This window comes from Zingiber officinale, chromosome 2B (genome assembly GCF_018446385.1).
Source record: "Zingiber officinale cultivar Zhangliang chromosome 2B, Zo_v1.1, whole genome shotgun sequence".
In the NCBI taxonomy this organism is placed as follows: Eukaryota; Viridiplantae; Streptophyta; class Magnoliopsida; order Zingiberales; family Zingiberaceae; genus Zingiber; species Zingiber officinale.
Window position 1 is genome coordinate 84,971,272 of NC_055989.1, and position 22,919 is coordinate 84,994,190.

Consider the following 22,919-nt stretch of genomic DNA (forward strand, 5'->3'; position numbering starts at 1 on the left):
CCCAAAAATAGGAATAAAATACAATCCTAGATTACATCCTACCATTAGTTCCTCGAGAGATTCGATCCTGGGCTCGTTATTACAACATCATTGTGTATGTAAGGGGTTCATGGATATAATTTGTTAATTTGATTTGCGGGTGTGACGGACTGCGCACATCAATGATCCGTCTACATAGACCTTCTAGGTTTCTTCAAAATCCGTTTGATGGACCTCAGTCAGAAAATCTGCTAGGGCATGCGCCTTAATTATCGTTCGGGGCTGGTACTGTATGTTACTCTCCCAACTCAGTGTCCCATTTGATGAGATGACCGACTACCTCCACATTAGTAAGAGCCTTACCCATGGTGTTGTTGGTCAGGATTGTGATGGGGTGTGCTAGGAAACAAGGTCTTAAGCGGTGAGCCATGAGTACCACTTCGTAGACCAATTTTTCCAGAGTAGTGTATCGGGACTCGACCCTTTTCAATAAATGAATGAAGAAGTACACTGGCCGTTGTACATCATCTTGGTCTTTTACCAATACCACCCCCACGGTCTCAGGGGTGGCTAAAAGATAAACCCAGAGCGGCTCTCCAACAATAGGTTTGAACAATGAGGGTAAGGTCTTCAGGTGCTTTTTTAATTCCTCGAAGGCCTGATTGCATTCGTCATCCTATTGAAACTTGGCCGCTCTCTTGAGCACTTTGAAGAAGGGCAGGGCTCTATCCGCAGATCGGGATATGAACTTGGATAATGCAGTTATTTTGCCCACTAACTTCTAAGCTTCTTTCAGATTCTGAGGTGCCTTTATATCTCAAAGTGCCCGGACCTTCTCCGGATTAGCTTCAATTCCTCGCTCAGTAACGAGGTATCCCAAGAATCCCCCCCCCCTCAAGCTCTAAACAGATATTTCAATGGATTCAACTTCAGTCCATATTGCCGTAGTGTGCCACAGGTTTCTTCTATGTTAGTAATCAAATTTATGGCCAGAGTGGATTTGATAAGGATGTCATCCACATAGACTTCTACATTCCGTAATATTTGCTCTCGGAAGATCTTATCCATCATCCTTTGGTAGATAGCTCCAGCATTCCTCAATTCAAAAGGCATGAAAGTATAATAGAAGGTATCATTTGTCGTAATGAAGCTAATCGTCTCCTGATCTTCTTGTGCCAGAGGGATCTGGTGGTATCCTTGGTAAGTATCGAGTATGCAAATCCTTTTGCAACTCGAGGTTGATTCCACCATCTAATCAATCCTGGGCAGCGAGTAGCAATCCTTAGGGCTGGCGCGGTTGAGATCTTGGAAGTTGATGCAGACTTTCCACTTATTATTGGGTTTAGCTATCATGACCACATTAGAGAGCCAAGACGGGAATTGCACCTCTCTAATGTGACCTGCTTTCCTGAGCTACTCCACCTCAGCTTGAATGATTTTATTTTGCTCAGCTGAGAAATTCTTCTTCTTCTGCTTGACTAGTCGGGAATTAGGCAGAAGGTATAACCTATGCTCAGCCACCTCGGGCTTGACCCCGGGTAGCTCTTCAGGGGACCAAGCGAAGACATCCCTATTACAAGTCAAGCATTGGACCAGGCCTATTTTGACTTCGATAGGCAGGTTGCTCGATATGCAGGTGAGGCTCTCCGAGCATTTGGGATAGAGCTGGACCTCCTCCCAAGAGATGGGATCCTCTGCCATAGGCAAAGGCTCCTCTTGGATGACGTGGATCCTGCCATCATGGGTTCTCTGAGACTTGCGAGCCTCCACCCTCACCATGTTGATGTAACACCTATGAGAGACCAATTGCTCACCTTTAACTTCCTCGACCTAGTCTCCCATAGGGAATTTGATCTTCTGAGGAAAAGTGGAGACAACCGCCAGGAACTCGTGCAGCGCCGGTCTCCCCAAGATGACGTTCTACGAGGACGGTGAATCCACCACTATGAAGGTGCTCCTCCACGTCCTCACCAAGGGCTCGCTACCCAAGGATATGACTAGCTTAATCTGGCCCATGGGTTGTCATACTTCATTGCCAGTGAAACCGTATAATGAAGTAGCCATAGGCTGGAGTTCACTGGCATCGATTTGCATGCCCTCGAATGCACTCTTAAACAACACGTTGACAGAGCTTTTAGTATCAACGAAAACTCTGGCCACGAGACAGTTGCCGATAACGACTTTGATTATTAGGGCATCATCGTGAGGAAGCTCCAGCCCCTCCAGTTCTTGCGGCCCAAAGCTGATGATGGGCTCTGCAGCTGGCACCCGGCTGCATCTTACAGCTTATATCTCCAGGCGCCACTCATGAGATTTCCGAGCCCTAGCGGAGTCTCCATCTGTGGCCCTCCGGAGATCATACCAATCTCATGGATGGTCGTGTTTCCCTTGTTCTCCTCCTCAGCGGCCTCTGCTTGCTCTCTACCCCGACCTGGCTGTTGGCTTCCCTGACTGCATTTTCAGGTAGAGGCCTACCTGATTGGCCTATTGTCACAACAGGTTGATTGGCCAGCAGCCTTTGATGCTTGGGCGCAATCTTAGGTGGAGGTAGGCCAAGTTCAGCTATGTGCTGAGAGTCACGAGCGAATTGGACGTAATTTCTAGTGGAATGAGTGTGGGACCGGTGGTAAGTGCAATAGCAAGACTCCCACTGACTGAGCCTTGGGGCTTGGACAGCTGCCACACGTTGGGTCGGCCTGGGATCCTGACCGGGAGGGAATGGTGGTCGGGCATCCTGGGCACATGGAAGAGGTTGAGCTAGTGGTTGGGGTGGCCTCCTCTTTGGTTTGTTGGCGGGAGTAGGCGCCTTGTCCGCTTTCCGTTGAACCGCCTAAGATTCTTCTACGTTGATATAGCTAGCGGCCTTCCCTAGCATCTCATCAAAGTTTTTCATGGGGTCTCGGATGAGATCTCGAAAGAACTCCCCTTCTACTAGTCCATGAGAGAAGACACTCATTAGTATTTCGAAGTAGCGGACGGGACGTCCTGGGCCACCTGGTTGAAGCGTTTGATATAACTCCTCAAGGGCTCGGCAGACCCTTGCTTGAGGGCAAAGAAACAGTGGTCTGTCTTCTGGTACTTCCTGCTGTTGGCAAATTGACGTAGGAAAACAGTCTTAAAATCATGAAAGCAGGTGATGGACCCGTTCGGCAATCCATCGAATCATTTCTGTACTGAGCCGGATAGAGTATTCAAGAACACTCGGTACTTAATGACGTTGTTGTATTGGTGCAACAGCGCAGCGTTCCGGAACTTACGGAGATGATCCTCTGGATCTTTGCTACCATTATAATCTCCAATGGCCAGGGGCTTGTACCCCTTCGGTAACTTCTCCTCGAGTACCCTTAGAGAGAAGGACACTTGCTCATCAGGCTCTCCTCGGGGCTCCTCCCTAAGGATTATGACTTTCCCTTTCTTTGAGTCCCTAGGCGGGGAGCTTTTCGCCATGGAGGCTTGTGGCTGTTCTTTCTTATTATAACAGTTCGGGCCCTTATGGTAATAGTCTAGGACCGGTTCCCGATAGAAGGCTGGGGGAATTCCTCGGGCTGCTTCCTCTTAGATCCTCTATCAAAAATGTGAGTCAGATCCTTGGAAACTGCATGCATCTTGTACGACCGCAAAGCAGTGGTTTGTTTTTCAGAAGCCGCTCGCCTCTTAGCCTTCTTGAACAGTTCGTACTCCCCTGCCGTCATGATCATGTTGATTCATCCGGTCTCCTCCATCTTCATGCTCTAGAACAGGTGAAGAAAGTTCCCACAGACGACGCCAAATTGATCCTATCCGGAATCTGAGTTAGATAAAGGCCGGATGAGGTGTTGCTGGAGTTGACGGAGAGGCGACTGGGACACCATTCTCATATGCGCTTACAATAATGGACCCCCACATGGTGTTGACGGACGATGATGACTGAACCGGTGGTACTTGAACTCTGCACACACTCAGACAAGCACACGGAATATTAGAGGCTAGAAATTAGGGGAAAAGTCCCCGGAGCAGACCCTCTAACGCTTAAGTCAGGTACTTTTTCCCAGAAGAACAATGTACGAAGGAGAAAGAAAAGTAGAAGACAAGTGCGAATGTGCGAGAGAGTGTACATGCGTAAGGGAGAGGACCTCCCTTTTTATATGACAGTGCGTACCTCTAGAGGCTGACCGATGTCAGAGAATGTCGGGTGTCAAGACCTGTCAGGTGATGGAGGACACGTGACATCTTCCTGTAGACTGAAGGAAGGTTCCATTCGCAGATGATCGTAGACCGTTGGAATATTCCCTGACACTCAATAGTTATTCTCTGACAGGCGGTTACGATTCCCTGACCTTGTTGTCGTGTAGCACTTCTGTTCCAACTGGATATGAATAGGGCAGCTCAGGATGATCTGTCGGGTATAACACCTGGCTTAAATCTTAGGGGGCGGGGGGCTGTGAAGAGATCGTCCAAGAGTCGATCAGGAGTTGGCTGACTGTGAGTTAGCTCATTGAGAGAACCAGGCTTGGATATAACCGAGTTGTGAGAACCCAACCAGTCAGATCCAGGTCATATATCACCCCGACTGCCTACCATATCTTAGACCAGGATGTCTCAGATCTGGGGTCCTGGTCTGTGAGAACGCGACTAGGAACCATGTTGCTGACATCGTTACATGGTCATATCTCCTCTTCCCCTGTCTGCTGACTGACACGTCGCCTGGACCTCTGACTACCATGTCCATTAGACCTCTGACTACTACGTCTCTTAAATTTTTGACTGCTATGTTCCCTTAACTTCTGACTATCCGATTTTATCGGATCTCACCATTATACATCGTATCAGTGTCTTTCTTTATAAATTAATGAAAGAATAGTTTGTACATTTTGTAGTAAAATATCTGACAAATAAGATATTCAAAGAACCAGAAAAATTGTTTAATCTCAGGCAAAATTAATTATGGCAATGCTAATTAATAACTTATTGAATACCTTGCAAGCATTAAGCTACGATCCATAACTGCTCCTGCTGTGCTTGTCTGCTGGTTTTTGATAACTCTATTGTGAGCCCCTTGTCTAATTTAATTTATTTATTTAATTTATTTTCATTCATATATCTCCGATCCATTGAGAAGATGATAATTGCTACTCACCAAACATCATTGCAATGGAGAGCAACAGCAGAGCCGCCTCCTCCTCCTCCTCCTTCCTTCTCCTTATCTTTCTTTTTGCATCACTACCATGCTGGAAACTGGCCGCCGCCGCCGCCGCCGCCTCTCCCGGGCGATGGACAGCGGCCTGCAACGAGACAGAGGGCGGTGGTCACCGATGCAGCTCAGTGGAGAAGGACTTGGAGGAGTTTCAGTTCGATTCAGAGATCAACAGAAGACTCCTCGCCGGAAGTGGCTCCTCCGATGTCGTCCATCAAGCTCTGGATGCAAGTCAGGCGGTCTGTCACACTAAACGCGGCAGTCCGTCCCAGTGTGGTGGGCTGTCCGGCAACAAACCAGGCCCGCAGCGGAACTGCGGAACGAACTTATACCGTTGCCCTCCTTAGAAATGATAATCCCTCCGCCCGGCGCTCCATTAATTGATCAAGAACCCGGCGCCGTTAATTATCATCCGTGAATAATTTAATTTGCCTGCAGGTGCGTCGATATTAAAAATTTAAATGCCTAATTAATCTGTAAGGTAAACGGTCTTTCTTTAATTTTTAAAATGTTATTGAAACTAATTAGTATTGTGCTACGTTTGATACGTGATAATTAAATGTGTGATCGTTCATCATAGTCCTTGACGAGTTTCTATTTTATTTAATCGATCGTTGTATTTTTCATGGTTTCGATCGATATCTTGTGCTAAAAATTTGGGGATTGAAGGTGATTTTGGCACCGACAGAAATAAGCTCGAACAAAGGAAAAAAAACAGGCTGCCAATATAATTATTGTTGACACGGCGTGCAATGCAAGAGCATGTTAAGGAGTGTGTTTGAAATGCACCGAAGTAGTTAGCAATAAATTAGTGGGCAAACTTTAAAAATTAATGCTTTTTATTTAAACTATTTTTTAAAAACAAATATGAAAATGATATTTTATCTAAATTTTTATATCATAAATATACTTAAACTATTTGCTATATTTGCTAGACCTTCATTCGCTCTTAGAAAAAAAAAAAATCAAATTGCTTAATTAATCTCATTATTGATGCAATTGATCTCTAATTAAAGGTTGACTACGTTTATCAAACTCGGTTGACTAGACTCGAGTTGATTTGAGTTTTATTTCGATGTTTGATTAATATAGTAGTTGGTTGAGTGAGACGTCAAATAGATTAAGCTTGATCGGATACTGAAAGTCGATCAATATGTTTATTGATTAGAGCGAAGAGTTAAGGTTAATTAGATACTTGAAAGTGAAGAAATCCAAATGAATCATGGTTGATTGAAAACTTAGCAGTTTAAAATATAATAGGAAGTTGGCAAAGGTAAAGTTTAAGTAGGTCGAGGTTGACTGAACACTTAATAAGAAGGGAAGTCCTAACATATCATGAAGGACTAGATGTTAGACATGAGAAAGTGAAGTCCTGACTGATAAAGATTGACTAGATATTAGACACGAGATAGAAAATCCTAGCAGTTGTAGGTTGGTCGGATGTTAGAAAACAGTAAACTCTTGACAAGTCAAGGTAATTAACCAAATATCAAGCAACGATGAAGTCCTAATAGGTCAAGGGTGATTGGATGCTAAACAATGAAAAATCCTAGCATGTCAAGATTGATCAGATGTTGGACAAAGGAAGTCCTAATATATTAAGATCAATCAAATACTAAGGAACGATAAAGCCCTAGTAAGTTAGGATTGACATGTATTAATAATTTGAGAAGTTCCAGAGACATGATGATCCTTTAGTATAAAGATAGCCAATGTGAATAATATTTTTCAACATTGTGAACCGTTTTTAAGGTTTGATATAGTGTTGAAGGTTTGCTATAATTTTATGGTTTACTATAATTTTTAAGGTTTGGTACAATAATAGTTGATTGATGAATAATAGCGATTGATTGTTACTATAGCAAATAGAAGGTTAGTGATCAACTTGACTGATGCTGATCAGTCGAGTTGGGCAGTCTACTGATGCTATTGTAGCAAACAAAAATTTTGATTATTGTAACACACAAAGTTAGAAAATCGATTGATCAATTCGATTAATATTGATCAGCCAAGTTGGGTAGTCGACTGATGTTAGTGTAGCAAATAGAATGTTAAGATATCTATTGATCAACTGATTAGTTGAGTTGGACATTTGACTATTAACACTGTAGTAGCAAAGAGAAGGTTCCTGAGTTGGCTTCAATATTCGATTGTTTGGACATCAATCGACTGATGAACAAAGATAATCGATTGTTCATGGTTAAACCAAAATTGGTAAGAGTCATTCTGCACTGCCGAATTTAATGGAGCAATCGATTGATGAACAATAACAATCAATTGATAAGCAAAAATCCATCCTAATCTAAAGGTTATAAAAGAAGAGTTTTGAGAAGATTTTCAAAGTCAATTCTAAGGGTTTTAGAGGAGAGTGTTATTGTATTTCAAGTCTCAAGAGGCAAACCAAAGTGATCAACAGCGCGGGCAAAGCTAATTTCATTTGTGTAAACTTGTTTGTTTCGATCTATATTTCTCCACCTCTAAAAAGTATTCGACAAGGAGAAGACATTGAAATATCGCTAGGATTAAGTTGTGGAGTAGAAATTAATTGAGGGTTCTGAAGCATATAAAATCCAAATGCTATGCTTGTGTTTTCGCTCCTGTATTTGTATCTTTTCACTGCATGTGAAATTCTGTATAGACAAGCACAATGAATGATGATTGATTGAACGAGCTAGTGAATCATTATTCACCGTCACTAACAATGTCAACGACTCAACGATCCTAACACTCATTAGTTATAGTAATTTTTATAAGGTTTGAGATCGAAATTCGATACATCTGAACATTTTTTTTTTTTCATATCTTAGCCATCTGTACTAATGATTAGTAGTCATTTATGATTTATTTCCTCTGTATTGACATAAGGATAGATTAACGAGAGCACTGGGGCGAGTAAATCGTCTTTTGTCACATAAGTTATACTAATTTTTGTTAAAATTATTGAATTATAAATTCTATGAAAAGTTTTAAAGTTTTATTAAAAATATTTTTTTTCAAAATTAAATTTTAAACATTATTAAAATAGTTATTTTTATTAAAATTTTAAATTAAAGATATAAATTGCACTTTTAAAGAATATTAATTTCATTTATGCTTTTAAAGTGGTCAATCGATTCTTTTCAAAAAATTACAATATATCCGGTAACCAAAGTAATGGTATATTTATTTTAAAAATTAATTATTGGAATATTTAATTAAGATATTTTTTAAACAGTATAAGTGTGTTTTACCAAAAATAAATTCTTTGTAATTGAGAAGGATTAATTAAAAAGACGCTCGACATTTTTTGAATGGCAGTTCAGACCGCGGGATGGACTCTGAGGAGCGTTTGAGAAGGATTAATTATTAAAGACGTCAGACAAGTTTTGAATGATAGTTCAGACCTTAAGATGGATACTGAGGAGCGTTTGAAATGGATATAATCATCTTTTATTATAATTGAATGTAAAATCAGAACTTACAAATTTAGTTTTTTTTTAAAAAAAATGGTCATTTAATATTGCGTTCCCTTTTTATAAAAAAACAACAGAAAAAGAAATAGGCAGTAAAGCATTTGTTCTGCTTGTTGGATAGATATAAGAGTGTTTTGATTGTTAATCTGGGTATTCAATTTTTTTTATAAATTAATTTTGAAGGTAATGATATCGTGAAAGTTGTCTACTTATTATTATAGTAAATCAAAAGTACTCATATTTATCCATCCAAATCGTCCAGTATTTTTAAATTTATCGTTTCACTAGAAAAATATATATGATAATTGAGATTTAAACATCATATGTTTGATTAAATATTTTACCGTTCTGCTTAGGGCAGAGCCGGCCGGGTTACCAGGGCTCCTGTATAGGGTCCAAAATTTTTAAAGGCCCATTCTCTAGCACTCTGTTCATTATTGATTTTCATATCCTGCCAACCTCCCTTACCGATAAATGATCATGTCTTTTATTTTTTTATTAATCATATTTTATTTCTACACAAATTTGTAGTTTCCGTTTCATTCGGTTTTAGGTCTTGCTGGCCTTAGGGAATAGGGAGAGGACGGTTGAAATAGTCGATCGTTTGAACTTTTATTATTAATTAGTATGTAATAATAAAATCATAAAAAATATAAAATATAAAAGGAATAGAAAATACAATGATAATTAGAGAGAATTGTATGTGACCTTTTGATCTTGTTTAAAATAGATGAATGATGGCTAAGGGTGAGATGGTTTTGAAGTTGACTATGTAGGAAGAACTATGAGATCATAAGGTGGAGAAGGAAGAAAGAGTATTAGCAAGTAGGTTAGGGGGTCTTTTACATAGCTACTCCAACATTCAAATCAATAAGATGGAAAAAATATGGAAGATGGACAATAGTAGAAGAATGTAAGACGTGTGCAAAGGAAAAGATGTACTTGTGCTGACAGCAACAAGACTTTTTTATAATTCCTTTGTAATCCCCGAATTAATTAAATGTCATATTAATGTAAGAGATACGTCAAATCCTTATATCTCTGCTTTAGTGTGTAGCCTCATCGCCATAGTATCCTGTAATCTATACAAAGTTATAGTCTCACATGCCTCTGACTTTCTCACACACAATATTAATTATGGAATGGACTCATGAGTTGAAAGGTCTATTAGGCTCTCTAGGTCTAACTCAAATAGTAGGATAATGGGTTAATTAAAATGAGGACCCAATCTTTGATCATGGGCTGACGGGTTTGATTATATATCTGTTCATCTTATAGGGAGTTAAGGGGAGTATAAGCTTGTGAGTCGGAGATGTTGGACTCCGTGATAGTTTTGATATGATCAATCAAGTTTAGGTTAGGTCCTGTTTGTCTGATCCCTGTGTCTAAGTATGCAGGAACTTAGGAGCGCAGGAAGTCGAGCGGAAGACGCAGCTAGCAAGAAGGACGGCACGGGAAGGGAGTCGACCGGCTCGGTGCGTCCGAAGGACGAGAAAGCTGCGGAAGAGTACACTGGTAGGCGTGAAGAATGTGTGCAGCGTTCGAGGGACGTAAAGCCAGGACGGAAGACTGTTCGAGGAGAAGGCCGGGAACTGGGTTCGGGTGAACCTTATTCCGGATGGTCGAAATCACCCAAGGAAGTCGAACAAGAACAAGTCAACTAGAAGTTGACTTATCAATGGTTCGGTCGACCGAACACCCTAATCGGTCGACCGAACCCCTTTGCATCAGAGCACAGCCGTTGGTGACATGTCAGCATCACATCAGCCAGCGGTGAAGTAATCGGTCGACCGAATCTCATGATCGGTCGACCGAACCAAAGTTTATCCAGAGACTCAGTCGAGCATTTTGATCAGGCCAACTCAGCTGGAGTGTTGGGTTTTTCGGGCCGCGAAAACCGCTTTTCGCGTCGCGGAAACCCCGAATCACCCAAAGCCGTAGATCCGTGCAAGGAAAAACCGAATGAAATACAAGTACGAGTTTTAAAAACTTTAGATCTACTCCTAGATCTATGTGTTGAGAGCTTTACCCTTGTAGCGAAGCCCTTCGCGTTCCCGCTCGTCCAAACGGTGCCGGATCTCGAGAGTGTCAAAATAGACACTCCTCTAGAAGTATCCACACGAACTAATTAGGTGGAGATGACCAAAAACCAAGGTGTGCTAGCACCTATGTGGTTCGGCCAAGGAAGGAGGAGAGGGAGAGCTTGAGAGGAAGAAGATACAATAATCACTTGAATGAGCAAATTGAATTCCCATTCAAAACCAAAAGTGGTCGGCCACTTCCCATAGTGTAACCCCCCATTAAATGCAATTAATGTGAAGTTATTAAGAAAATGGCTTTGAAACTTCCATGAGGTGGCACCCAAGATGATGTGGAGTAACATCATTGGTCCACTTCAATGCCAACTCACCAATGAGGTGGCATAAAGTCAAGTCAAACTTGACTTTTAATCTTCCTCTCAAGTCAAGTCAAACTTGACCAAATCTCTTCCATGGTTGATCTAATCTAACCATTTGATTCAAGCCAACATAATATAATGAATCTAATTCATTAAATTAAATTAATCTAATGAGTCATAATCTAAATTAGACTCATTGTATACATGAATCAACTTGAGTCTAACTCAATTAGCCCAATTTGGATTACTCTTAATCCAATTGGATCCATCAAATGAATCAAGTCCTCTTGGTTCATCATATGAATCTAATCTCCATCTAATTGTCCTTAGTGTGTGACCCTATAAGTTCTTGTAACGTTGGCAATGCCCTAAACTCATTTAGGAGCATAAGTAATGAGCGGTATCTAGCAACACATCATTACTACCCAAGTTACAAGAATATCGAGATCCGACATCACCTTGTGACTACTAATTGTGACTCCTCACAAAATATGACAAGTGTCCTTCTATCCTAGACATCTAGATTGATCAATGTGAGGCATAGACCGTGTCATCCTCTGACCAATCTAAATCTTGAACTCCAAGTAGACTCACTAAATCAAATGAGCTCAATATCCTATATTGACTCATTTGGGCATGGCCATGCACTTCGTGGTCTCACTCTATCAAGAATACCGATGTCTCTCCCGTCATATAGGAGGGATAGATCCCATCTACATCACTCACATCCCTCTGCATAATTTGTTATATACCCAGTAATCGCCTTTATAGTCCACCCAGTTACGGGTGACGTTTGACGAAACCAAAGTACATAACTCCTTATGTAGGGAACCATGGTGACTTCAGGTCTAAGGACTAGTAGTCATACTAATAGCCACATGAGAAAGTATATGACACTCATATAACGATCCATGATACTTTCTCATGGCGGGTCATTCAGTATACATTCTCTAATGTATACCCATGTGTCAACTTGATATCTCTATATCCATGACTTGTGAGATCAAGTCATCGAGTTGACCTACATGCTAGTCTTATTGCATTAACATTGTCCCTGAATGTTAATACTCGACTAGGAATGATTAAGAGTAGTGTTCCCTATATCATCTCAATATCTGTTCAACTAACCGATTGATATAGGTGAGAACCATCTACTCAAGGACATTATTATACTTAGTTTATTTGGCACCAATACAAGTAAGTATAATAACCAAAATCCAAATGCCTTTATTTATATAGAATATGATATAATAAGTCTAAAATACAATTATCAAATGATTGGCTCTAGGGCTCTAGCTAACAATCTCCCACTAGCACTAGTGTCAATCAGTATAGGCTCTAAGCCCAAATGACCTAGTGTGACCATCATGCTTCTTCTGTGCCAAAGCCTTGGTCAAGGGATCTGCGATGTTAGCCTCTGTAGGTACTCTCTAAATCTTCACATCTCCTCTCTCGATGATCTCTCGAATGAGATGGAAGTGCCGTAGTATGTGTTTGGTCCGCTGGTGTGAGCGAGGTTCCTTCGCCTGTGCTATAGCTCCATTGTTGTCACAATAGAGCTCAATGGGGTCAGCAATGCTAGGAACCACCCCAAGTTCAGTGATGAACTTGCGGATCCAAACTGCCTCTTTTGCTGCCTCTGATGCAGCAATGTCTGTTGTAGAATCACTATTGTATCCTGCTTCGAACTCTTCCAACTGACAGCACCACCATTAATGCAAAATACGAACCCCGATCTTGAACCCTTTACAACTAGCTCATCACTGTCGTAACCCTTTACAGCTAGCTCATCACTGCCTCCATATATCAAAAAATATTCTTTAGTCCTTCTTAAGTACTTAAGAATATTCTTGGCCGCTATCCAGTGACTTTCACCTGGATCTGACTGGTATCTGCTCGTCATGCTCAAAGCATACGAGACATCAGGTCGAGTACATAGCATGGCGTACATGATCGATCCTATGGCTGAGGCATAAGGGATCTGATCCATGCGGTCTCTCTCCTCTCTAGAAGAGGGACCTTGAGTCTTCGAAAGACTCACGCCATGTGACATCGGCAGAAATCCCTTCTTGGAGTTCTGCATGGCAAACCGTAGGAGTACCTTGTCAATGTATGTACTCTGACTTAGGCCAAGCAATCTCTTAGATCTATCTATATAGATCTGTATCCCTAGAATACGGGATGCCTCACCTAAGTCCTTCATTGAGAAGTAACTCCCTAGCCAGGTCTTGACAGACTGAAGCATAGGGATGTCCTTCCCAATGAGTAGTATGTCATCCACATACAATATGAGGAAGACAACTATATCCCCTACAACCTTCTTGTAGACACAAGGTTCATCTTCGTTCTTGATGAAACCAAACTGTTTGATTGCATCATCGAATCAAAGATTCCAGCTCCGAGAAGCTTGCTTTAGTCCATAAATGGACCTATGCAGCTTACATACTCTACTAGTATGCTGTGGATCTACAAAACTCTCAGGTTGTGTCATGTACACATCCTCGAGCAGGTTTCCATTCAGAAACGCGGTTTTGACATCCATCTGCCATATCTCATAGTCATGGTAGGCTGCAATAGCAAGCATGATCCGAATGGACTTAGACATCGCTACTGGAGAAAAGGTCTCATCATAGTCAATACCATGAATCTGCTTGAAACCTTTAGCTACCAAGCGACCCTTATAAATAAGTCCATCCATGTCAGTCTTTCTCTTAAAGACCCACTTGCACCTTTTGGGTTTTACCCCTTCAGGTGGATCAACCAAAGTCCAAACTTGGTTGGTGTACATGGATTCCATCTCGGATCTCATGGCCTCTAGCCATTTCCCGGAATCTGGTCTCATCACAGCTTCCTGATAGGTGGTAGGCTCATCCTCTATGAGCACAACGTCATCATGGTCAGACAAGAGAAATGAGTATCTCTCAGGCTGACGATGTACCCTATCAGACCTGCGAAGAGGTATGTCTACTTGAACTGGTTCTTGTTCCTCAACTTTTGTGGAACAACATCATCCACAACACTTTGTGGTTCCAGTTCAATTTCCATCGAGGATCAGTGCTATTGTTCGCATCTTGAACTTCTTCAAGATCGAACGCGCTCCCACTAGTCTTTCTAGAAACAAAGTCCCTTTCTAGAAAGACCCCAGTCTTTGCCACAACTACCTTGTGCTGACTGGGAATGTAGAAGTAATATCCCTTAGTTTCCTTGGGATATCTAATAAAGTAGCACTTGTCAGATTTGGGTCCTAATTTGTCTGAGACTTGACGTCGAACGTAAGCCTCACAACCCCAAATCCTCATGAAAGACACCTGGGCATCTCTCCCAGTCCATATCCTATATGGTGTCTTTATCACAGCCTTGGATGGAACTCGGTTGAGTATAAAAGTTGTCGTGTCTAGAGCATAGCCCCAAAGGTATGTCGGAAGATCTGTGTGACTCACATCGATCATACCATATCTAATAGGGTACGATTCCTCCTTTCGGATACACCATTCCACTGTGGTGTTCCTGGAGGAGTGAGTTGGGATAGAATCCCACACTCAGCTAGATAGTCACGGAACTCATGGCTAAGGTATTCTCCACCTCGATCGGATCGAAGTATCTTAATACTCTTGCCAAGCTGGTTCAGTTCATTCTTGAATTCTTTGAACTTTTCAAAGGATTCAGACTTATGTGTCATCAAGTACACATAACCATATCTACTGAAATCATCAGTAAATGTGATGAAGTACCTATAACCGCCTCTAGCAGCGACATTGAAAGGGCCACATACATCACTATGTATGAGTCTTAACAAATCAGTCGCTCTCTCGCTGTGCCCACTAAAGAGAGTCTTGGTCATCTTGCCTCGTAGGCATGACTCGCATATCTCATATGATTCAAAATCAAATGAGTCCAGCAAACCATCCTTATGGAGCTGGGATAAGCGCTTGTCATTTATATGACCTAAGCGACAGTGCCAGAGATAGGTGTGGTTCATATCGTTCGATTTGAACCTCTTGGTACTAATGTTATAGATAGAGCTCTCAAGGTCTAGAATATAGAATCCGTTCATCAGAGGTGCACTACAATAGAACATATCGTTTAAATAGACAGAACAACATTTGTTCTTTATTATAAATGAGAATCCTTTCTTGTCCAAACAAGAAACTGATATAATGTTCTTAGTCAATGCAGGCACATAACAACAATCGACTAACTCTAGTACAAGCCCAGAGGGCAGAGATAGAAAGTAAGTCCCTACAGCAACAGCAGCTCCATTGCCTACTCGTAGGTCCACCTCGCCCTTTGTCAATGCCCTGCTATTTCTCAGCGCCTGCACATCAGTACAAATGTGAGAAGCACATCCAGTATCTAATACCCATGATGTAGAAATAGATAGATTGACTTCTATAACATATATACCTGAAGTGGAAGTCTCACTTCGCTTCTTCTTAAGATCCTCCAAGTATACCTTGCAGTTCCTCTTCCAGTGCCCGGTCTGACCGCAGTGGAAGCAGGTAGCATCCTTGGCGACCCCTCCTTTAGGCTTCAGTGCCTTGCCTTTGCCCTTGGCTTGGGACTTTCCCTTGCCTTTGGGCTTGCCCTTGCCCTTATGTTTCTGAACCATCAGAACAGTGTTGGGCTTAGCCTTCTTAAGGTTTAGCTCAGCAGTTCTTAACATGCTAAGCAGCTTGTCAATCTCGTTTATATTGTAGTTTAGAACGAATTGACTGTAGCTATCCGGCAAGGATTGCAAGATCAGGTCAGTGGCCAACTCTTGGCCAAGTGGGAACCCCAACCTTTGTAGGTTCTCTATGTACCCAATTATTTTGAGTACATATGAGCCTACAGGAGCCCCGTCTGACTGAAACAGTGCCCTTGAGATCTCAAATCTCTCATGCCTCGCTTGTCCTTGATATAGTTGGCGAAGATGTTCAACCATATCGTAGGCGCCCATTAACTCGTGTTGCTTCTGAAGCTTAGAGTTCATGGTTGTGAGCATAAGACAGGACACATCTAATGCGTCATCTTGATGCTTCTTATAAGCATCTCGGTCAGCTCGCGTGGCAGTGGCAGGAGGAGCCTTCGGAATGGGCTGCTCCAGAACGTACAGTTTACGTTCCTGAGTGAGAACTATTCTCAGGTTCCTGTACCAGTCCAGGAAGTTTGCTCCGTTGAGCTTGTCCTTCTCAAGGACAGATCGCAGGGAGAAGGTGTTCGTATTTGACGTCATGGTTATCTACAACAGAATAAAAGCAGAAATAAATATCATATTCTTAATCATTTAATTAGGCCTTTAATTAAATGATGCTCCCACTGAATTCTATAATTCTTGTGGGACAAGATCCACATCATACTAACCCTTGAGTTAGATTTGGCTAATACGCCCAAGGCTTAGTATGATCGGTAGGTAACGATTACCAATTACATCTCTATGAAACTCTTGTTTATAAAATCAATATCCGCATTTATATTAAAACTCGAGTTAGCTTTGGCTAATACGCCCGAGAGTTAATATAGATGTGATTTTGACCTATCTTTTCCAACCGTTGGAAGAATGCCTATAGTTGACTCGATCTAACCGAGCAACTAAGAATACTCAATCTAATTGAGTTTGTATTCACCCATGCGTTGATAGGCGGGACCAAGATTGTCCCTCCGTACCCTACCAAGATAATATGTATTGCTCTGCTTTGGCAGATTCAACAATACATGTGATCGAGGTAATGATAGGTATCACGGCACGGTTAGGCATTTAGAGTTGGTTCAATCGAGATCTAATCTAATCGAAAAGGATGCATCTTGTGCACGACTTAGATCTAATCTAATCGCAAGGGTGCATCATGTGCACGACTTAGATCTAATCTAATCGTAAGGCACTAATTAATTAATTACTTATTAACCATGCATCATATACATAAGCAATTAACTAATTAATCTATTTGTGATTTAGTCATGGCCCCACTATGATCTTCTCAAGCCAATGAGAAGATCGAATGGTCAACCTAGGGTCAACAGCTTCTCCAAGCTCCTCCCTTTGACCACCTTGTGTTGCTCGTGTCCGCCTCGGAACTCCGTCTCGTGTGGACCCTCCACCGCTCCAATTTGTACATTACAATTTGAAACTCGAGTTACATTCGAGTCTAAATCTAATTTACAACCAGAATATATGAGAAAGGCACGACGCGCAGGTTGCGGAAAAATAAAACATACAACACATAACGGCACGCAGGTCGTATTATGAATTACAACACAATCCAATCATATTGGGTTTTTGGGCCATGACTATCACAAAATTAATATATAATTCAAAATTATATATTTTCATAATTTTCTATAATTTTAAAATTAATTTTTACAATTTTTACGAATAAAATTTCCCGGCGGTCCCGTTTAGCGGTTTCGGGCGCAATCGCGGAACGGATCCCCTTGCGGGGCAAGGGGCAGCGCCCCTACCCGTGATCTAACCATCGCGAGGGTTCCTTTGCGATCCTACAGCGCCTTAGCCCGCTGTCCCAAAACAATTTGGGACGAAACCTTTGAGAAGAATTTTCCCGGCGGTCCCGATTAGCGATTTCGGGCGCAATCGCGAAGCAAATCCCCTTGCGGGGTTAGGGGGAGTGCCCCTACCCACGATCTAACCATCGTGAGTTGCTCCTAAGCGATCCTACAGCGCCTTCGCTCGCTGTCCCAAACGGATTTGGGTCGAAACATCACCGTTTTGGAAAAATCTTCCCGGTAGTCGAAGCCTACTAGCGTCTAAACACTTGTGCTTCGATTACTCGAGAAAAATACTCATAAAAACCCAAAAATCATAATTTTACAGAAAATTACAGAAACTTTAGTTTTCATAAAACCAAAAAATTAAACTCGTACAAGCCTTGCACGTGGCTCTGATACCACTGTTGGGTTTTTCAGGCCGCGAAAATCGCTTTTCGCGTCGCGGAAACCCCGAATCACCCAAAGCCGTAGATCCGTGCAAGGAAAAACCGAATGAAATACAAGTACGAGTTTTAAAAACTTTAGATCTACTCCTAGATCTATGTGTTGAGAGCTTTACCCTTGTAGCGAAGCCCTTCGCGTTCCCGCTCGTCCAAACGGTGTCGGATCTCGAGAGTGTCAAAATAGACACTCCTCTAGAAGTATCCACACGAACTAATTAGGTGGAGATGACCAAAAACCAAGGTGTGCTAGCACCTATGTGGTTCAGCCAAGGAAGGAGGAGAGGGAGAGCTTGAGAGGAAGAAGATACAATAATCACTTGAATGAGCAAATTGAATTCTCATTCAAAACCAAAAGTGGCCGGCCACTTCCCAAAGTGTAACCCCCCATTAAATGCAATTAATGTGAAGTTATTAAGAAAATGGTTTTGTAACTTCCATGAGGTGGCACCCAAGATGATGTGGAGTAACATCATTGGTCCACTTCAATGTCAACTCACCAATGAGGTGGCATAAAGTCAAGTCAAACTTGACTTTTAATCTTCCTCTCAAGTCAAGTCAAACTTGATCAAATCTCTTCCATGGTTGATCTAATCTAACCATTTGATTCAAGCCAACTTAATATAATGAATCTAATTCTTTAAATTAAATTAATCTAATGAGTCATAATCTAAATTAGACTCATTGTATACATGAATCAACTTGAGTCTAACTCAATTAGCCCAATTTGGATTACTCTTAATCCAATTGGATCCATCAAATGAATCAAGTCCTCTTGGTTCATCATATGAACCTAATCTCCATCTAATTGTCCTTAGTGTGTGACCCTATAGGTTCTTGTAACGTTGGCTGTTGGTTGCTACCCGAAAAACCTATAGGTTCCACTGTACAAAAATTTTGTACAAAGGTCTGAACCTATTCCTAGCTACCATGTGTTCTTTTAAATTAAATTTTTGATCGCCTGCGGAACTTAACATGTTTGATCCAAAACTTAATCTATTTGTTCTTTTAGGTTTTGACTTAGATCTCCTGCGGAACTTAACACGTTCAACCCAAGTCTCCTTAAGTTATTAATTCCATTAAATATTAATTTCCATAATTGGTTCCCAGTACTGACGTGGCGAGGCACATGGCCTTCTTGGATATGGGAGCAACCACCACCGACTAGACAAAACCTTTTATAGAAATCTAATATTTAATTTCCTAAAATAACTTTAGGTTAACCAAAGAGAACAATCAAATCACAAGGAAAAGAAAAAATAAAAGAACACAACATCGAAAATCATATTCGAAATTCTAGAACGTAAGCATCTTGTATTTGGTATTATTTCCATAAATAACTAGCATGATGCGGAAAGGAAAAATTACTAGTTATACCTTGTAGAAAAACCTCTTGATCTTCTACCGTATTCCTCTTCTAACCTCGGACGTTGTGTGGGCAACGATCTTCCGAGATGAGAAACCACCAAGCACCTTCTTCTCCTCCTAGCTAGGTTCGGCCAACAAAGAGGAAGCTTCACCAAGGAAGAAAATCAAAACACTAACCAAGCTCCAAGAGATGCTAGCTTTATCTCCTTCTTCTTCTTCTTCTCCGAGTAGTATCCGGCCACCACAAAAGCTCCAATGGAAGAGAAGGGTTCGGCCACCACAAGAGGAAGAGAGGGAGAGGATGGCCGGCCACACCAAGGAACAAAAGAGGGAGAGAAATAATAGATGTTGTGTCTCATGAAGGCACCCCTACCCCTTCTTTTATATTCCTTGTCCTAGGTAAATTAGGAAATTTAATTACAATAAAATTTCCTTAATTTCCTTGACATGATTTAATTGAGAAAAATAAAATAAAATTTCCCAAATTAAAACCAATGGCCGGCCACATCAATGAAGGAAAAAATTAGACAAGTTTTAATCAACAATTAAAACTTCCTAATTTGTTTCCGGAAATTTTAAAAAATAAAATTTCTCTTTAAAAATATCTTCATGGTTGATAAAAGGAAATTTCTATAATTTTAATTTTATCAACATGTGAATAATTTTAAAGAGAAAATAAAATATCTCACCAATCTACAAATAAGGAAAGAGATCTAATCTCTTTCTTTAATCTTTTGTAGATCTTTTACAAGAGAGATATTTTAATTTTAATTCTCTTTAAATTATTTCTTCCACATAATAAAAATTAAAATTAAAATCCCTTTTTAATTTAATTTGGCCGGCCCCCACTAGCTTGGGTTCAAGCTAGGGTCGGCCACCCAATATTATACCTAGGTCGGCCCTAGCTTGTTCCCAAGCTAGCTTGGCCGGCCCCTATTGGGTGGGTATAGAAGGTGGGTATAGGTGGGTATAGAACTCTATAAATAAGAGGCTACGATAGGGACCGAGAGGAGGAATTGGTTTTGGTCTCCCGAAAAATTATGCATCCCGTGTTCGCCCCGAACACACAACTTAATTTTATCAATGATAATTCATTCCACTAGAGAACTATCATTGAACTACCGCACCAATCCCAAATTACATTTTTGGGCTCCTTCTTATTATGAGTGTGTTAGTCTCCATGTGTTTAAGATATCGAATGTCCACTAATTAAGTGAGTTACTGACAACTCATTTAATTAATATCTAAGTCCAAGAGTAGTACCACTCAACCTTATAATCATGTCGGACTAAGTCCACCTGCAGGGTTTAACATGACAATCCTTATGAGCTCCTCTTGAGGACATTATCAACCTAGTATCTCTAGGACACAATTTCCTTCTATAATCAACAACACACACTATAAGTGATACCATTTCCCAACTTATCGGGTTTATTGATTCATCGAACTAAATCTCACCCATTGATAAATTAAAGAAATAAATATCAAACATATGTGCTTGTTATTATATTAGGATTAAGAGCACACACTTCCATAATAATTGAGGTCTTTATTCCTTTACAAAGTCAGTATAAAAGAAACGACCTCTAATGGTCCTACTCAATACACTCTGAGTGTACTAGTGTAATTATATAGTCAAGATAAACTAATACCTAATTACACTACGACCTTCTAATGGTTTGTTCCTTTCCATTTTAGTCGTGAGCTACTGTTTATAATTTATAAGGTACTGATAACATCATCTTCTGCATGTGACACCACATACTATGTTATCTACAATATAAATTATATGAACAACTACAAACAAATGTAGACAATTTGACCAAATGTGATTCTTTATTCATAATGAATGTTTACAAAGCTTAGGCTTTCAGTATACACTCCAACAATCTCCCACTTATACTAATGACTAAGCTGCCATATCTTCTACCATACATCTGATTCTCATTCCCTCCACATGCCGATAGAAAGCTTTCACCGGAAGGGCCTTAGTGAAAGGATCTGCCAGGTTATCCGCTGATGTAATCTTGGCGATGACAACTTCTCCTCGCTTCACAATATCTCGTATCAGGTGGTACTTGCGCTCTATATGTTTACTTGCCTTATGAGCTCGTGGTTCCTTCGAGTTTGCAACTGCACCGCTATTATCACAATAAATAGTGATGATTTTGGGCAAACCAGGAATCACATCTAAGTCCATTAGAAAGTTCCTGAGCCATACTGCTTCTTTAGCTGCCTCAGAGGCTGCTACATACTCAGCTTCCATGGTTGAGTCTGAAACGCATTTCTGCTTAACACTCCTCCATGAAATGGCTCCACCTCCTAAAGTAAACACATAGCCTGATGTAGAGTTACTGTTATCCCTATCTGATTGGAAATCTGAATCCGTGTAACCCACAGGGAGCAGATCGTCTGCTTGCTAAACTAGCATATAATCTCTAGTCCTTCTCAGGTACTTTAATATATGCTTTACCGCAGTCCAATGTCCTTGTCCGGGGTTACTCTGATATCTGCTGACCATGCCCATGGCAAAACAGATATCAGGTCTCGTACATTGCATTGCATACATTAGACTTCCTACAGCCGAAGCATAAGGAACTGCTTTCATGTCCTCTATCTCTTTCGACGTCTTCGGAGACATCTCTTTAGAAAGAGCTACTCCATGTCTAAAAGGTAAGAAACCTTTCTTGGAATCCTGCATGCTAAAACGAGCAAGGATTGTATCTATATATGAAGCTTGGGACAGACACAACATTCTTTTCTTACGATCCCTTATTACTTTGATCCCAAGAATGTGTGCACAATCTCCTAAGTCCTTCATATCAAATTGTTTGGACAACCATACCCTTACATCTGATAATACCTTGACATTGTTGCCAATTAACAAAATATCATCTACGTATAGTACAAGAAATACCACCACGTTTCCGTTACACTTCTTATATACACAAGACTCATCCGGACTTTGAATAAATCCATATGACTGGATTACTTCATTAAACCGGATGTTCCAAGATCTTGAAGCTTGCTTTAGTCCATAAATGGACCGATTGAGCTTGCACACTAGATGCTCTTTGCCTTTTTCAATGAACCCTTCTGGTTGCTTCATATGGATGTTCTCTTCAAGACTTCCATTAAGGAAAGCTGTCTTGACATCCATTTACCAAATCTCATAATCCATATGAGCAGCAATGGATAAGAGTATCCGGATAGACTTAAGCATGGCCACCGGTGAAAAGGTCTCCTCATAATCGATTCCCTCTTTCTGAGTGTACCCTTTCGCAACAAGACCTTCAAACCTTCCCGTCTGTCCCTCTTTTCCTTTTGTAGATCCACTTGCATCCAACGGCTTTTACACCTTCAGGTGGTTCTACAAGCTCCCAGACCTTATTAGAGTACATAGACTCTATTTCAGAATTCATTGCCTTTTGCCAAGATGCTGCATCTATATCTTGGAGTGCTTCGTCATATGTTCGTGGATCAGGTTCATGTTTACCCGGGATCAAGTCCGAAGACTCTCCCAAAAACATGAATCTCTCAGGTTGCCTTACAACCCTCCCACTACGATGAGACATTGTCTGTGGTTGTGTATCATGTGTGACACGTGTTGCAGTCTCTTGTGGTAC